This window comes from Gavialis gangeticus, unplaced genomic scaffold, assembly GCF_001723915.1.
Source record: "Gavialis gangeticus isolate Ggan-Ray unplaced genomic scaffold, GavGan_comp1, whole genome shotgun sequence".
NCBI classification, from domain to species: Eukaryota; Metazoa; Chordata; order Crocodylia; family Gavialidae; genus Gavialis; species Gavialis gangeticus.
In genome coordinates this window covers 51,879,209-51,887,458 of record NW_017729004.1, presented here as the reverse complement: position 1 = coordinate 51,887,458, position 8,250 = coordinate 51,879,209, and positions in this window count along the sequence as shown.

Below are 8,250 nucleotides of genomic sequence, written 5' to 3'. Positions count from 1 at the left end.
CATGACAAGGTACGGTTGGCCTTCCTAACTGCCTCCCCACACTGCCGACCCATGTTCATCTTGGAGTCAATGATGACTCCAAGATCCTTTTCCGCCTCTGTGCTGACAAGAGGGGAGTTCCCCAACCATAGGTATGGTGCCGATTGTTCCTCCCCAGGTGCATCACCTTGCACTTGTCCGTGTTGAAACCCATCCTATTCTCATCCGCTCACCCTTGTAACCTGTCTAGGTCCGATCTGTAGCCTGTTGTTTCCTTCTAGTGTTATTTTGCTGTAATAGGTATGTTTTTTGTTAAGATGCTTAGATAATTTGTAAAACCAAAACAGCCTTTAGGGAAACAAAGAAATGTAAGTAAAACCACTCAGAGATCATTTATTAGATTATTAGAACCGGCTGTCTGTAAACAGGGGTGTACTTAACTCACAGCAAGACAAACTAATTTTTGCAGCTTGGTTGTGGCATGAAGAGCTGATTTCATGGGCATTTCCTGGCAGCCCTGCCCCTTGCTGCTGATTGGTGGAGAGGCATATACAGTATAATTTAATAGCAAATTCCACGGAAAGTAAATTATATAATTTATCAAATTTCTGTAAATCTAAATATTGGATGTTTTTAGAACAATGTTAAATACATTACGTTACACTAATTTTGTGGTATATTACACTGAAGCATTATATGAATTTGACTGTATACACAACTCAACACAACATGTGTTAACATAGTGAGTCATGCAAAAACTATATTCCTTTCCACAAAAATGCCCAAACAAAACAGTAGTTTTTATTGTGATCAAAGGAGCGAAAATTGCAAATAAGATTTATGTATTTTTATGAGAGAGCAACAATTATCAAAGGAATTGGCATATAGGGAAATAAGCTTGCTCTGAGCTGCTTAATCAAGCTACTGACTCAGAGGCAAGTTTAAGGTTGCCAGCTAAACTGTTTGACGAGTCTGCCAGCAAGTCAGATCCTGCTGCTAGAGAAATATCTTTCAAAGACCAGCATCTGGGTTCTTAATTGCCTTCCAAAAAGGAAAGCAACTTATTTTCATTGGACTGAAGCTGGGCATGGGGTTAGTCCAATACTAGTATCTTTCAATGACCATGACTCTTATCCTTTTCCAGATAGGTCCTTTTCTCCTAGTTGCTTATTTAGGTAGGTCTTTTTATTTATTGGAGTTTTTTTAACTAAAAATTATTTTTCGTACCATCCCGTTTGTGTGCCAGCATGTTTTGTATTGGCTGAAGGGCTTTGCTGTCTGTATAAAGGTTAATACATTAGTCTGTGTGCCTGTGTATCCTCATCTGTGTCTAATCCATGGAGAATGAGAGTCTGTTACTTACCAGTGAAACAAACTGATCTTTAGCACCTGCTTCTAAGACCCATCTGATAGCTACTGATTGTGCTAACCAGGATGACCAGTCTCTTCAGATAAAGATCATCCATGCTGGTTTGTAAGATGGAAACTATGAAGCCGTGTGTAGATGAAACAAGAGGCCTGTGTGCATGACACTTTAAAGTGGGCTTAATGCTTTTGCACTGTGTTAATGGTGTCAGTGTTTGCACTCCTCAGGGGTATATTGAATATTAATTCCAGCTGCTGTAGGAAATGTGGTGGTGTAATGCACCTTAAACGACTTGGGCTGCAGCAAATTAAAACTCCTTTGAGGAGCTTTAGTTTGCTGCCCGTACAGCTGTGGAGTGAAACACTGGGCTCCATGCAGCTCAGGGGGTTTGCAGGAAGCACTGCAGGCTCCCTGGCAGCATCCTGGGAAAGCAGGCTCCGCCCAAGAACAGTGGTGAGCCTGATTTTTCTTTTTTCGCCCCTGGAGCCTGCCTGCCTTAGTTGCACGGGAGGCTGGTGCATCCGTCCATGACTGCGGTGCCCCCCAGGACCACCGGACCAGGTGCCTGTGGATGGGTGCCGCCTAGAGGAGCCACCATTGCTGCGGAGGGAAGCACCAGTCCCCCCACAGCCCAGCCCAGGGACCGCTTTGCCCGCTGGCAGCTCACCCTCCCCTCCCTGAAGGAGAGGCAGGTAAGTCAGTGGGGTGTGTGCATGATATGGGGGTTGAAGCTGTGTTTTTTAAACAATGCTCAGGGGCAACCAGTTCACTAGGGGCAGGTCCTGTCAGATCAACCTGATTGCCTTCTACGATCAGGTCACAAAATCATTGGACACAGGTGTCGCAGTGGATGTAGTCTTTCTGGACTTCAGGAAGGCCTTTGACAGTGTCTCCCACCCCATTCTCATTACAAAGTTAGGTGACTGTGGCATTGATGCCTACACAATTATATGGGTTGCAAATTGGCCGAGGGGCTGCACCCAGAGAGTGGTGGTGGACGGGTCATATTTGACCTTGAGGGATGTGGGCAATGGGGTCCCCCAGGGCTCAGTTCTCAGGCCCGCGCTGTTCAGTCTCTTTATTAATGACTTGGATGAGGGGGTGAAAAGCACCCTGTTCAAATTCACTGACAACAAGATTTGGGGCGAGGTGGGCATGCTAAAAGGAAGGGAGAGGATACAGCTGGACCTGGACAGGTTACAGGGGTGGGCAAATGAGAATAGGATGGGATTCAATACTGACAAGTGTAGGGTACTGCATTTTGGCAGTAAGAACCAGCAGCATGCCTATAGGCTGGGGAACTCCCTTCTCGAAAGCACAGTGGCAGAAAGAGATCTTGGAGTCATTATTGATTCCAAAATGAACATGGGCCGCCAATGTGAGGACGCCGTCAGTAAGGCTAACTGCACCTTGTCATGCATCCACAGATGCATCACAAGCAGGGCCAAGGAAATGATCCTCCCCCTCTATGCGACACTGGTCAGGCCACAGTTGGAGTGCTGTGTCCAATTCTGGGTGCTGCACTCTGAGAGATGTGGCCAGCATCGAGAGGGTCCAGAGGAGGGCCACTTGCATGATCCAGGGACAGCAGGGCAGACCCTATGAGGAGAGGGTATGGGACCTGAACCTGTTCAGCCTTCACAAGAGAAGGCTGAGAGGGGACCTGGTGGCCATCTATAAACTTACTAGGGGGGGGACCAGTGGGGAATGGGAGAGACCCTTTTCACCCAAGCACCTCCTAGAGTAACAAGGAATAATGGCCATAAGTTGTTTGAGAGTAGGTTCAGGCTGGACATTAGAAGACACTATTTCACAGTCAGGGCGGCTAGGATCTGGAACCAACTTCCAAGGGAAGTGGTGCTGGCTCCTACCTGGGGGGCCTTTAATAGGAGGCTTGACAATTACCTAGCTGGGGTCATTTGAGCCCAGTATTCTCTCCTGCCCAAGGCATGGGTCAAACTTGAAGATCTACTTAGGTCACTTCCGACCCTACACCTATGAATCTATAAAATCCACCGCTTCAATTTAGGGCCCCTGTTTCATCTACACATGCCCTAGTAAATCTTTTGCTATTTTGAACATAGAAAATACCAAGAAATAAATCTGATTAGTTATACAAGAGCTCTTAGGGTTAGATTCTGATTTACTAATGTGCTGAAAAGTGCTGTAATCCTAGGCTGGGGAATGAGGTATTCCTCAGCATAAGTAAGATGATCAGAGACTGCCCCTTACAAACAGTAGAGGATTAATTTACATACGTGGCCAAATTTGGCCTAAGTACAATCTATAAGTAAGTTGAGAAGTAAACAGAGAGCAGTTAATCTAGGATAAGCAGTTCAGCTGTTGGACCACCTTGAAAAGGCTTTTCTCTGTGCTAGTGACTGCAACAAGTGGCACAAAAGGGAAGCAAGTAGGTCAAAATGCAAAATACATTGGTGCATATATGCAAATGTCAAAAGTATGAGGTATAAACAAGATGAGCTGGAAGCTAGAGCCTCTGAAAAGAACTATAATGTTGGTATCACTGGGCACCTATACATGTGCCCAACACCTGCTCTGATGTGTTCTTATTAGAACACATCAGAGCAGACTCAGTTAATCAGTTACTTGATTAATCAAGTCTGCTGGAGTATTCTAATTAGAATGCTCCAGCGGCCTTGGCATCACATGTATTCAGCATCCCTGTGTTTCAAAATGGTGGTGGGGGTGCTTTAACTAAAGCTCATCAAATTAATTGTAGTTAAAGCACCTCCACCACCATTTTGAAGTGCAGGATGCTGAATACATGAGACATTGCGAGTGTTTTAATTTAGAGTGGCCCCTGTGAGCCACTCTAATTAAAAGGACCCCTCTCCCATCCCAGAACATGTATAAAGATGCCTACCAAAACCTGATAGGACAGCTCTTATGACTAGAATGTTAACATGGAGCATTACACACTGTTTTGAAGGGACAGGATTGAGAGAAAAGGTAGTGGGGTTGCCTTGTAGGTCAAAAACACACACACTTGTTCCCTGATTCAGGACGAAGACGACAAAAAAGCAGAATGCATTTCAGTGAAGATGAAAAATGAAAAATACAACTAGGGGATCATTAATTTTGGAGCACGTCCTGACCAACAGAAAAGAACTAGTGAAGGAAGTGAATGTGATGGGTAACTTGGGAGGAAGCAATCATGATATGATAAAATTCCAGATCCTGAAACAAGGGAAGCATGAGGTAGGCAAAAATAGGATTCCAGGTTTAAAAAAGATGGATTTCAGCCAACTCAAGGAGTTAATAGGCATGGTGTCATAGGAGGATATATTGAAGGATAAAGGTGCTTAGGAGGTCTGGAGTGAGCTTCTAAAGGGCACAGTATTGGAGGGCCAACAAGAAACTGGCCCAACAAAATGAAAGCACAAAAAAAAAATGCAAGATACCGATGTGGCTGCTCAAGGATCTCCTAAAATGCTTCAAATGCAAAAGGAAAGCATACAAACAACAGAAGAATCAGCAGATCACAAAGGAAGTTTACCAGGAAAAACAAGAACCTACAGGGACAAAATTAGGAAGGCAAAGATAAAGAATGAACTGCACCTGGTAAAGGATGTTAAGGGCAACAAGAAAAGGTTCTACAAGTATGTTGGCCAGATGAGAAGGACAAAGGACACTGTGGGTCCACTGTTAACAATCCAAGGGAAACTCATAATAGAACGTGCAATGACAGTGGAGCTAATCAACAGCTACTTTCCTTCAGATTTCACAAAAAAAATTAAGCTACAGCCAGATACCTGCTAAGGATTATTTTGATAAGGAAGGGGCAAACTGAGGGATGAGATAAAAAAGAGATTGTCAGAGAGCTTTTGATGGGTCTGAATGAATTTAAATCAGTGGGGCTGGCTGAACTTCATGTCAGGTTACTGAAAAAACTGGCAGAGGCCTTGGAGATGTCAGAAGCCTTGGAGGTTGAGGACCAAGGTCCATCTCTCCTTCCAATGAGGTGGGTGAGATGGGCTGGTGGTGCACCCTCTGTTCATGGTGGCATCAGGTTCCCCCCTCGGGATGCTCTACTGGTTTGAAATCCCTCCTTTTGTATTCTTTCTCCTCTGATGATTCTTCATTTCCAGGTACTGTTGATTGGTTTTGCTGTGGTTGTCATGCTGTCTGTTCTGTCAGCATACTTCTTTGTTTCCACAAACACATCACATGCATCCATCTTAATTAATTTGGGCAACCCCGGCTTTTTAATTTGGTCTGTCCACCAAAACCATAAATTCCAGGGCCTTTGCAGCTGGGCACTGTGACCTAGCACCAATGCAGCAAGCCTATCTTTGTTATGGGATTTCAGGGAACAATGTATTGTATGTCTTTAATTTTCCAGCCTGTTTGTCTGCTAGCTTCTGACACAGTGGGCCTTGAAAGCTGAGAACATAAAATTTTGTCATAAACAGGCTTTTAGAAACCAATTAACACTTACCATTCCCCTGGATCATTGTTTTAATGCAATATCTACATTACCTACAAGACAATCCTAAAAACACATCTCTACTTATTATTTTCTAGTCATCAAAGCTATAATAGAATGAAGTTCAGTGCAGATAAATGCTAGGTGCTACCCCTCAGGAAGAATAATCAAAAACACAAATACAAAATGGGTGTTACCTAAGTGGATAGCCCCACCAGGGGGTTGGAGTAGATGACCCCTGGTAGGGGTTGGACTAAATGGCCTCTGGAGGTGCCTTGCAGTCCTACTTCTGTAATGCAAAGCACTCTGTGGGAGCACTTTGGGCCAGATTACATTCCATGTATTTGGTATCGAAGTAGACTTAGTGGCCATGTACAACATGAGTGTGGATGTTTGTTTTCCTGGGAACAAGAAGCAGAAGCACACCTTGTGCCACTGCTACTTGTCCCCAGGGAATGTCTGTGTACTCTGGCGTGTGAAAGGTTACCCCAGGTGGGGTAGAAGAGGCTGGGGCCAGCACTGGGTTGGCTCCAGAAGCCTTTCCTGGGGTCCTGGGGATATTTGGGGCTGCAGCCATGGAGATCCTGCTGCTTGGAGCCTGGCTGGCAGCCAGTGTGGCTCCAGCTGCTAGACCGTCTCCAGTTTCAGGTGGCATGCGTCCCCATGTGCCCCACTGTGTTTTTATTTTGCACAGGTTTTTTTGACCCTGAGATCACAAACCCTCCTCTGCCCCCCGCGCTGCTACTTTGCAGTGCAGAGAACAGCTGAATGTATAGTATTTGGTGCTGCAGACATGTCTGCGGTGACACATTGCACAGCCGCACTCATCTGGATGTGACCACTGTGATCAAAGTGTAAAGCTGTTTTACCCTGCTTTAGGACTTGAGAAAAATGCCTCTTTTTGGGACATATCATCATCCGAGCTTTAAGACTAAGTCTCATAAAGCAGCGAATAGGAGGAGGACCCCTCCACCTTTTTATGTTAACTGTTTTCCAGGGATTCAAACAGGGTAAAATAGGTTCACATGTAGGCAGCTCAGCTCATGTAAGTACCTTACAGGTGTACCTGTAAGTGTTTGCAAGTCTGGCTTATATTGGTTTTGGCTTTTTCTTCCCCTCTTCACAGGACTATTGCACATTTTAGGTTTTTTGATGTGCCCAGTCAGTTGCTATCCCAGCCATTCTTCTAAACACAAAGAGATGTCCCATAGAGTTTCGTATGCTATGATCTTTGTCTGTGTCACAGATCCCTTCAGGGCTGTATTCTTTCCTTTGGAGAGACATTTTTATTGTGGAGTTGTACACTATTAAAAATTCTTTTGAAGGTGGGGTTCTCTGCAATGACCTTCTGATCATCCAAGCAACCTCCAGGGCTCTCCACTCTGTCTTCTGACCTAACAACCAGACTTTTTTTTAATTGTTTGAGCTGGAGATGTTAACTAAGTCTGTTTCATTCTGCGTATAAACATAGTACACATTGAGGTCTTATGATTCATTGTTCACATTAACTCTCCTTCATAGGGATCATGGAAAGAATAAAACTAATGCATTTCATTGAACCATTAAAACTTCCATATGTACAAGGGCTTGTTCACTTAGTACAATTCAGATAATTATTTTACTATAAGCACAAATGGGAAAAGTCAATAAGGAGTTTCACAGTAAAGGTGGGTCAGTTCTGGGAATCCAGATTGAGAGCCACAACTAAAGGCTTTAGAGAAGTGAGGAAATTCTACCTTTTTCATTGCAGCTATAATAATACTCTTCTCATTTCAGAAGCAGTTTAGTTAATTCAGAGAATAATTTATACCAATCCATACTTTGGCAGCTAAGGTCATGTCTACATATGATTTAAGACACTTTAGTCTGATTTAAGACTCATTAAGGATGTGCGCCTACATATGAACTCCCTTAATGCACTTAAGAATGGTGATTTTGGGCTGTTTGTGCCTAAATTTAATACCTGCAAAAGTGGGTATCAAATTTAGGCACGAATAGCTAAAGCACATTAATACACATGCAGATGTGTTAAGGTGCATTAACACTGTGTATGGACTGACTTGGGAATAGCTTTAGTCCCATGTCAGTCCACACACGGCATCAATGTGTTTTAATGCATTCACATGTAGGCACGAGCCTTAAATATAGGCATATTAAATATAGGCACACCTAAATGCACATAGTTTCATAGTTTCTAGGGTCGGAAGGGACCTGAGCAGATCATCTAGTCCGACCCCCTGCCATGGCAGGAAAGAGTACTGGGGTCAAACGACCCCAGCAAGGTGTTCATCTAACCTCTTCTTAAAAACCCCCAGGGTAGGAGCCTGCACTACCTCCCTTGGAAGTTGGTTCCAGACCCTAGCCGTCCTGACCGTGAAATAGCGCCTTCTGATGTCTAACCTAAATCTACCCTCTGTTAGCTTGTGACCGTTGTTCCTGGTCACTCCTGGCTGTGCTC